Consider the following 10,971-nt stretch of genomic DNA (forward strand, 5'->3'; position numbering starts at 1 on the left):
TGGGTCTGCTAGTTTTAAGTTCAAGTTCAATGTTTTCAACCATGCCAGATCATTTATTTTTCTCACGCTACGGATACATGCTTAACAATTTGGTATTTGTATCCGCTTAATGGTATTGTGTTAAGAAACTCATTTGTTGGCTATATAACTTCCAGAGAATATATTATTTCCTGATGTGACTTTACAAAAATCTGGTTATAAAAATATTTAAAAAAATTAAAAATGAAAGTATTTCAAAGATAAAATAATTTTAATTAATACATTATACATACTCGTCCTAAACTAAAGGATTTATTTTCACGAGACAAAATCTATCAAGACGGAAACCTCACTAAATAAAATAAACCTCCTGAAACTTAATTTTTATTTTGGTCCTGCGTATTCCCTTCTTGAATTCCAAACAAAACTATTAATGGAACCGCAGTTGGTAACGGTCACTGATATGGACCCGAACGATAAGCATGGGCCGATATGGCGCAATAAAGGAAATTAACGTTGTAGGAAGATATGGGACCATACAAAAAACTGATTTGTTCTGGAGCATAAGGATAAACATAATATACATATATTATCCACTACCAAGTTATTTACTATCCAACACTTGCTTATCTAACACTTTATTATTTAATATACAGAAACTATATTATATACTAACACCTAATTTTATATACCCCCAAAAGTTCATGGGAGTTACAAATGAACCCTGCATGTTCAAAGCAAAGAAACGGTTAGGAGTCCTTACACGCATTATACTTTCAAAGAGACAAATATACTATCACTCAAAGGGTTAGACAAAGTTATTAATAGAATTACCTTTCTCATAACAAATACAATGCATATTATATTTCAGGAAACAGATGAAACTTGCAAAGAAAATTGAAATGCCATTTGAATCAGTGTAACAACTGTAGTGATATAAATCAATCATTGTTTGAAGTGCGAGATTATAATGGGATAGAGTAAGGCGACACACCATAGTGACAATAGGTCACACAAATATGTGAATATTATATATAATTATATGCACGATTCTTGTATTGTTGAATTTTATTCTGGCATGTCTGGACGAATAAATTGAATCATATTCGCAGTGTAGTATGATATATATATATATATATATATATATATATATATATATATATATATATATATATATATATATATATATATATATATATATATATATATATATATGTATATATATATATATATATATATATATATATATATGAAAACATGTACAGATACAAATACATATACATTCATATGCAAACACACATACAATATACACATATACACGTCCACGCTTGCATAAACATGCATGCATACACACATATGCATATTGTTTAGTCAAATGATGATGGAACGGATGAGATAAATCCGTTGGGGAAAATACTAATACTACTACTGCTACTACTACTACTACTACTACTACTACTGCTATTAATAATAATAATAATAATCATAATAATCATAATAATGATAATAATAATAATAATTTTAACCACTAGAGTGCCTACCATTTGCCAGACGATAAGTACAATATACCATATGTTAAATGCCACGTTGTGTTGTAGTGCACCTGCTCAATCGTATAGTAATGTTTGCCCACATGTACAACCTACATTCCCTTTTTCATCACTGTCACTTTTTAAGATAATTTCGGCAAGATGAAACGGAAATGTCAGAGACTTATTTACAAACATCAGAAAAAGGACCGAACAAGACCCCCCCCCCCAAAAAAAATAAATAAAATAATAAATAAAATATCATAGAATTGAGGAGTACTTTGAACAGTGAACAGTAGGAAGGAGTGAAAATAAATAGGACAGCCTATTACAGGACAATTTAGCAGAGTTAAAACATTTGAAAATTTTTTCATAAAACCTAGTTGTCAAAGCTTAAGAGAAAAAGAATTTCAGAATCCAAGATTTTAAAAATGATATGTCTATTTCAATATTTACCACCGAGATACCTGCAGTGGCAGCATTCAATACATAAACACGGACTCGTGGAAAAGTTTAAAGACAGACGTAACTATGTCCAAAACACAAAAGAAATACTATTCATGTTATTGCCAAAATCAAACGAAACTGAAATTCCATATTAAAAATCTATGTGTCTATATGATATTATACATGCTGAAAAATCAACAAATTTAAACAAAGAGGAACTTACATTCAATTTGTATTTTCTCTTGAATAATTATCACAACGAAATTTCACATCACATTAATACGTTACAAAATACTTTTCTTTTTTTATTACTTTCCTTTCTGAATTGACTAACTAGAATTAATTTTCTGCAGTAACTTCTACGCCTTTCTGATAAGTTCATTTACTGAAATCGGTTTTTCTTATTTCTATTTTTGAATGCTTCACTTCCTTGTTATTACTTTGGAGGATCAATATCCTTGAAATTTCTTGACATTAATAACAATAGCAGCTAGAGAGGAGTGTTGTTGGATATGTACTATTGAATGTTAAAACTGAATAAATGGATTACTAGAGGCTGGACTATGTGTGTGTGTGTGTGTGTGTGTGTGTGTGTGTGTGTGTGTGTGTGTGTACGTGTGCATATATATATATATATATATATATATATATATATATATATATATATATATATATATATATATATATATATATATATATATATATATATATATATAGGGAGGGTGTGTATCTCTAGTCATAATTAGGTGATCTGAACAATGTTGGTATTGTGGAAGAGTTAGATTATAATGGATTGGGATCAATCCTGACTTCTTCAAAAGCGTACTCTTCTCTCAATATGAGAACACAGAGCTTCGTCGTAGCTGAACTTCTGATTTATTATCGAAAATGTGCGATGATTTTCATTATTCAAAATTTAACTTTGCTAGTACCCATTCTCTCCCTACATATATACAGATGTGTATATATATATATATATATATATATATATATATATATATATATATATATATATATATATATATATATATATATATATAGAGAGAGAGAGAGAGAGAGAGAGAGAGAGAGAGAGCATTCATTTTAAGTAAGATAATACAATAATTCAAATCCACTATAAGAAGATTGAAGCGCCACACCAGATCAGAGAGAGAGAGAGAGAGAGAGAGAGAGAGAGAGAGAGAGATATTTGATAATGCACTTCCAACATGACTTCTGACCACTCTTCGCGAGTCAGACCCAGTGTATTTACTGTGTATGTCAGGAAATTGGTCTCTAAAATGCACTCAACGTCAAAAGAAATATGAACCTTTACGACAGAACACAAGAGAGACAAAATAAACATACACCTGTTATCAATAACAAGAGACGGACGTTGGTCTTCAGAATGACCCAGTAAAAAAGAACACAAGGAAGTGGAGCTTTCAGAAACATAAATGTAAGAATACCCTATTCGAGCAACAAATTCAAAAAGGAAAGAAAAGGAGAAAAAATAGCAGAAAGGCCATGCCAACTAACAATTAAATGAAGGCAGAAGAGAAGAAGAAGAAGATGAAGAAGAAGATGAAGAAGAAGAAATGAACGTTTGTGAAGTGATATTATATTTCAAGTTGATTCTTCTTCAATATCAAATATCAAAGGAAACGTATTCTTCTTTTGTTTTTCTAGCATGCATACAATAATGTTTTTGTTGTTAAATTTGTTGCTCGTCCCTCGACTATGACATCACCGACTGGGTTTGTTTGAGTGCGTGAATGGCTGATAATAATAATAATAATAATAATAACTTCGTTTAGCATCTAATGTTTAGAAGCTCTAAGCGCTTTACAACATTAGACAACACCTACAACAACAAAAACCTTATATAATGATATGATTACATAAAACAAACACCATGAAATTAGAAATATTACAAACATGCTGAAAATAATTAAGATAGGGAAGATTATTAGGTCTTTAAGTCTGATCTTGCGGTCCAAATAGATGAGTTTTAAGAGCACTCTTGAATAGGATCACTGTGTCTAAGTTAGCGGGCAATTTCTTCCACGTTGCTGGGCCCTGTTATGCTGTTATGTATATTTGATTTAATTCTTTTTGATTTGATATATACTTTTTCGATTTAATTGTTTGTTTGTCAGTTTTAATTATTTTATTATTTTTCATTACATGCTATGGTAATGTAAATTTATTCACTGGAGATGATACTTTTTTCCAGAAAATAGTTTGACCTTGACTGTTCGTTTTAGTAAACGCCCAGGTGTTGAACTAGATTCTAACCTTGATTCAAAATTAATGGCAAGCACGTAAATAAGTTCTATTTTTAATTTAAAATGATTGGTTGTTGTCGGATTCATGACGGGACAACGTAATTTAAAATGTAAAAATTTTGTTAAAATTGTATCTGTTAGAGTAAAATGATTGGTTCTTATCATGGACATACAGGGGATACGTATATTTTTTAATATGCAAACATGACCACGTGACTCTTATCCGTGGCATAAAATTAAACCATTTTATTATAGAAGTAAACACAGTTGGGCTATTACATTGGAAAGTGACTGTTATGCCATTTGGAATTATTTCAAATTATTTGGATTCAAAAAAATTCATTCTTTTTTTCTGAAAAATACGTGTGCTCATGTTAGATTCTTGAACAAAGACAGCTCTTATAAAAATTTTATTCAGATTTCCAAAATTGGATTGATATTTCTTGTTTCTACAAGGAACTGTAGACTTCAGCACTACAGGGTACAGATTACGTCATCGTCTTCCATCTTGGATTCTTAGTCGGAACTCGAACTTGAAATCATTATAACGTTAGGACTTCTAAAATTTTATTCGTGGATTATTTCTGGATTATTTTCGGATTTGATTATTAAAACTAAGTTCATATTTTTTCATTTTTACAGAATTTTTCCAGGAAAATAAATTATTATATTTTTTCAAAGCTTGTTGCTTTCACTTTTTCTTGTGTTACCGTTTTTGCGAGCCTATACACGTAATATAAGAACGCCAAACAATGTTGTCCATTTGACTTTGTTTTCATAGTGGGACTAATGAGTGAGTATACGATTGTCAGAAAAGGAGCGTAAGAGTCTTGCTAGTATCTACACGTGGGTGAGGTCAGATAGGTATGTTGCACTGGAGTCCGTCAGTGAAACGTCAGAGAACAAATTTTGTTTTTGATTCTGGATCGAATGGATTGACAGTTTATGGTACAGAGCAGGTGCGTTTGTGTGAGTGTGTGTGTGTGTGATTAGGATTGTTATCGTAGCTTTAACAATTTTTCAGTCATATCGCTACGAGTCTGCAGTGTGGCAGTTTATTGTGATGTCTAGCACTGGGGCATCATGCCGCAGACATGTAGCATGATTTCCCACCCGGTCACATTATCCTGACACCAGGCCGACCAGTCCTAACACGAATCTCTTAATGCTGTGCGCCAAGCGAGGCAGCTGTTAGTACCATTTTTGTAAGTCTTTGATATGACTCGGCCGGGTTTGGAACCCACGACCTCCCGCTTCCGAGGCGGACGCTCTAACCACTAGGCCACAATAGTTCAGTCTGGAAAGTACTAATGAACACACAAATGTTTTAGTGGTATCAACTGAAAGATATATGCGAATGGAGCTGATGCGTCTCAGCTCAAGATATGCAGCCTTGCGTATGTTCATGACATGTTGGTGCAATGGTGAGAGTACTGTCCAGAATAACACCTAGGTTTCGTACTGGCTGTGTGAATTTAACGTTGGTGTTGCTGATATTTATTGTTTGAAGTAAAGGATGTGAATGAGAAAGTATTTATCTTTATTCATCTGCAGCTTGTTACATGTCATCCGTGCTTTCACATCAGAAATGCACCTATCTACACCTTGGATGGTAGCATCAACTTCAGTTGAGTGGCTAGATTTGTATATATGGGTGTTGTCAGTAAACAATTGGTGAGACATTGGATGATGCTCTATGACACTTGAGAGCGGCTGACTGTATAGAATGAAGAGAACAGGTCCAAGAACAGACCCCTGTGGAACACCCCAACATAGATCAACTAGGCTGGAGTGTATTCCATTTGCAGACACAATTTGTGTCCTGTTGACCAAGTAGGACTTGAACCACATTAAGGCTGTAAGTAGTGAATGGGGCCACCCTACGTACAATGGGAATTAGCATTTCAGGGACCCCTGGGCCACTCTACGTACAATGGAAATTTAACATGGCGAAAAATCGTGGGCCACTCTACGTACAAGGGGAATTGAACATGGTGAAAAATCGTGGGTCACTCTACGTACAAGGGGGAATTTAACATGGGGGAATAGAGTTTGGGTTTGTCTAGGGACAAGGGGAATTGAATATGGGATTTTTTTTTTAAATTTAAATTTAAATTTAAATTTAAATTTAAATTTAAAAAAAGGGGTAGGCAATGGAAAGGCTATCTCTTTTCGAGAAATATGGCTGGCCCTGAAAAGGGCCTTTGGGTTTTCTTCTTCTTCTTCTGCTTCTAATTTCTTCTTTTTCTCCACCAAGTTCTTATTTTATCTCCTACACTCTTTCTCTTCTTCTCTTTCTTTTTTTTCTCCTGCTCTTCTTTCTTCTTCTCTTCCTCCTCTTCTTTCTTCCTCTTCTCATTTTCTTCTTCTTTTTCAATTTTTTCGTTCCATTTGCTTATTCTTATTCTTTCCTCTTTATCCTCCTTCTCCTCCTTTATCTCTTTCATGACACCACTAATCTTGTCCTTTACCTTTTTTAAGTTATTAATTTCCATCTTTACACGATGGGGGACTATAGGAATAATGGTCTTCAACGAGTCTTATTAACATCTGCTCCATCATTCCTAAGTTGTCTAAAACGTCTTGCAATGTTTGTATTTTGTCCATTTGGTTAGAAGCCATCTTCTTTGTAGAATGGTTTGAACGACGAATACTGTGGGTTCTTATAGTGAAAGCGCGGACGTGAAGGAAAGCATCCCCCTAAAACATAAAATTAATATAACCTAGATCATGACCAAAGAAACAACAACGCGCGGACGTGAAGGAAAACATCCCCCTACTTTTCTCATTTCATATAATAAAACCCAAACTATACTCTCCACATACGCTAAGAAACCCATGATCTACTATTCACACAAACTTACGTGAACGGTTACAAACACAAACACATACACTCACATTTTTTAAAAAAGGGTTAGTGTTTATATTCACACTACTCTACCTATACACATTGGCAAATTAATAGTTATTTCTTTTCTAGAGTATTGGGTTAGCCCTGAAAAGGGCTGTTTTTTTTGGAACTTCATGGACACCTGGTTAATGGTGACACCTTCCAGGCCTGGCGCCACATACACATCTTGTCCCCCAGTTACTTTTTACCTTTTTGGGGGAGAGAGCAGAGGCAGGATATGTGGCTTCAGAATCCCAATTTTCGGTTTCTGGGATTTTGAAATTTTTTCTTCTTCTCTCCTTTTCCTCCTCCTCTTCTTTGTATCTTCTCTCCTCCTCTTTGTATCTTCTTTCCTCTTCTTCTTTATATCTTCTCTCCTCCTCTTCTTTGTTTCTTCTTTCCTCCTCTTTTATCCTTCCCTCTTCCACAATGGCTTCCGCGGCCAGTTCATTTAATATGCGCCTGGCATATTCCAGATGCACATGAAGATCCAACAGTTTCTCCAGTCTCGTGTTCATTTCTGGTGTTGATCAATCAACAAGGGTAGCTAGACTGCCGAACGAGATTCAATTTATAGTGAAAGCGCGGACGTGATGGAAAACATCCCCCTAAAAACATAAAATTGATCTTACCTAGATCATGACCCAAAACAACAACGCGCGGACCTAAAAGAAACACTCACTCACTTTTTATGCTACCCATCACTATTTTAAAATTTTTTATTAACTACTTCAATAGACTATCCACATACGCAAAGCAATCCAATCTAACCCCAAATTTACACCTCAAACACCAAAAAACATGATTTTAATCTACTATCCACACCAACTTACGTGAGCACTTACAAACTCAAACACACAAACACACAAACACATACCCTCACATTTTTTATAAAAGAGTTAGTGTTTATATTCACACTACTCTACCTACACACATTGGCAAATGGATAGTTATTTCTTTTCTAGAGTATTGGGGTAGCCCTGAAAAGGGCTGGTTTTTTGTTTGCTATGGCAATCTTTTTTAGTTTCTAAGAATGCGATGTCCTCTGAGGATAGACTTTCTGGCGATAGGTCTGCTTCTTCGGAAAGAGAAGAAGAACTCTTTGGTGTCGATACGACAATCGACAAAGCCTCTGTCAGCTTCAGGTTGCTGCTGCTGTTGTTGTTGTTGCTGCTGTTGCTGCTGTCTCTGAAGTCTGTACTTCTCTGTCCATTCTTCTTGTTCCCTGTTCATTTCTTCTCTGAAGAGTTCTTCTATAAGGTCTTCAGTGATTTTTAACATTCTCACATTCTCTATTTCTTCTGGCTTCGGTATCAGACTGTGTCTGACCCTATGCAAATTCACGTAGGCTTCGTTGAGCTTAGCTAGTTTGGAGCACATCTTCTTAGGAGGATGAGTCGACAATGGATGGTTAGACTGGAAACAACCCCGGTTCTTAAAGTCAAAGCGCGGACGTGAAGGAAAAGATCCCCCACACGGTTTTCGAGCCGCAACGTTCAGTGAGTGTCATGAGAGGGATAGTAAGAAATGAAAGAGCATCAATCCAACATTCTTATGGCTAAACAAAAGACAAAGGCATTTTTTTCAAAACACAACATTTTTTATTCAAAAATCACTAAACACTAAACAACAACTCTAACATTTTTAACAATAATCCAACATGATAACATCAAACATTTTTTCAAATCACAAACATTTTTTTCTCAATTGGCAATCTACTTTAAACAGGGTTGACAACGTTGTGAATGAAATTGTGATTTCCACTGTTGGAAATCATTAGGCCATTGATGGACACTACGTTTCCTAGCTTGAGACAAAAGATAAGCATAATGGTCACAGAACCATCGATCTACTTTCACATCGTTTCTAGAAGAAGAACGAGGATCAAAATGAGTCACTAAATGTTCTAAGGAATAGCCCAGGCAGCGATGATGCAGAAAATACACACAGTACTGTCCACACACCAAGGAATCTGTGCCTTGTAATTTCACATTATTGAATCGGGTGGTTTGAGCATTTCTTCTGATAAAGTCGATGATATCGTCTTCCAAAGGGGGCAATCCATACGAATCGAAATATTCCACACATCCTTCTTGAGGAAAGTAGACGGCTACCCAGTGGGTTCCTGGGAGATGACTGTCGTCCGTGTTGATCACGTAAGCTTGATGGTCTTTAGGTTTGCGATGAGGGAGTTCATCTTTAGCACAGACGACAGGATTCCAAGAAGCCGTATACGAACTGTGGTTCAAAAGGTAATAAAGTTCCCAGGTATCCATGTTTTGTGTGTGCTTTTTTTCTTCTTCACAGGTAATAATAAGTCGTCAATTCGATCCTGACTTTTTGCTTGAAAATGTCTGACGAATAAACGGTTATTCGTTCTGTTTCCTCACTCTGATTCAGGAGAGCTTCGATACGATGGATCTCTTGAGTGGTTAATGGTGGACAAGAATGTTCACGCAAGTCTTTATACCACTGATGCAACACGTCTTTGTTCGAGATGAGACTCCAAGCATCGTCCAGATACTCGTCCAATTTTTCTTCTTCACTCAACATGAGGCATTTATCGTGTTGAATTTGACTGGGATGATCGTTTTGACATCCATAGCAATTTTTCTTGATTAATTCCGTCATTTTTTCGACCAAGTGTTTGGCAAAACAGGAGACTAAATGGGCTTCTTGTTCTGGCCATCTCAACTTCATCATGATCACTTCTTCTTCCACAGTCTCCTCACATTTCATGTCCAAAGTTTCTCCACTAGGTAAAGAGGGACAACAGTCTTCCATGGTTTCTAGTAATCTAGGATGACTTCTCTCAAACTGTTGATTTCTATCGTATTATCGAATTCTGCATACAGGATGACGTTCACCGTTTCATCAGGGTCTCGGTCTTTAAACTGAATTTCCACACGAATCTGGCCGGATTTTATAGGGTGGAAATGTCCCTCGTCGCTGCCTTGGTTTGGAGTGAAATCAAAAGCCCACAAAGCGTAGCCTCTTGCATAATCCTCGTACGTAATACCGTGACTGGTATTGGTTCCTAACTGTCCGGTGGCTTCGTACAGGGACAAGTACGATCTCAAGTAATTCTTCTTGGTAAAGTCAGGTTCAAACGGTCGGGTACACAAGGTTTTGCCATCGCGACTGACTTCGATTTTGGACACGCCAAAGTGTTGAAAGTAGAAAGGATTTTTTTGGCAGCTCCGTTGAAGGCTGTATTCTCGACGATACCAACGATCAAACGTTTGGGTAACTGTGCTTGGAACAGATGATCTTCGATCATGGGTCGCTGTCCCTTGGGAATGGTGAAGGTTTTCACTTCCACGCGTCGTATGGGATACTTGGCGGTCGTTCTGCTCAACGTCTGACTGATGTCGTTTCCCACTTTAGGTAACACTTCCACACGGTGTACGTAGAGTCTGGCTTCTTGGATTTTGGTTTTGTAACCGTCACTATCAGTCAATAAATGGAAAGCGGTACTGCTACGATTCAGTCTCAGGCGGACATCCACCCCGTTCAGCAAATACTTTTCTTGCAACCACATGTCCAAATGCAAACGATCCATCAGTTCTAAACTTGTGTCGACTCCCGTGATTCTCTTTCTTCCTTCTACAAATCCATCATTGTTGTCTTTCTTTTCATCAGTTTCCAATATTTCAAACTTGATAGGTTCGTCAGCTTCCCATACCACAGAGGCATTGAGATGAGTGTTCTTGGCATCTATTCCGTACATCAAGAGATTTTCCAGGTAGGCACGATAAGGGTAAGTATCCATGCTGCTACTGACCAGTTTGTTATTCAAGTACAAGTCCACCCCACTGAACAAGGAATGCATGAAATTGTTGACGGGAGCTACTGCTTC

Source organism: Sinohyriopsis cumingii, chromosome 6, assembly GCF_028554795.1.
Source record: "Sinohyriopsis cumingii isolate HCF-2022 chromosome 6, ASM2855479v2, whole genome shotgun sequence".
NCBI classification, from domain to species: domain Eukaryota; kingdom Metazoa; phylum Mollusca; class Bivalvia; order Unionida; family Unionidae; genus Sinohyriopsis; species Sinohyriopsis cumingii.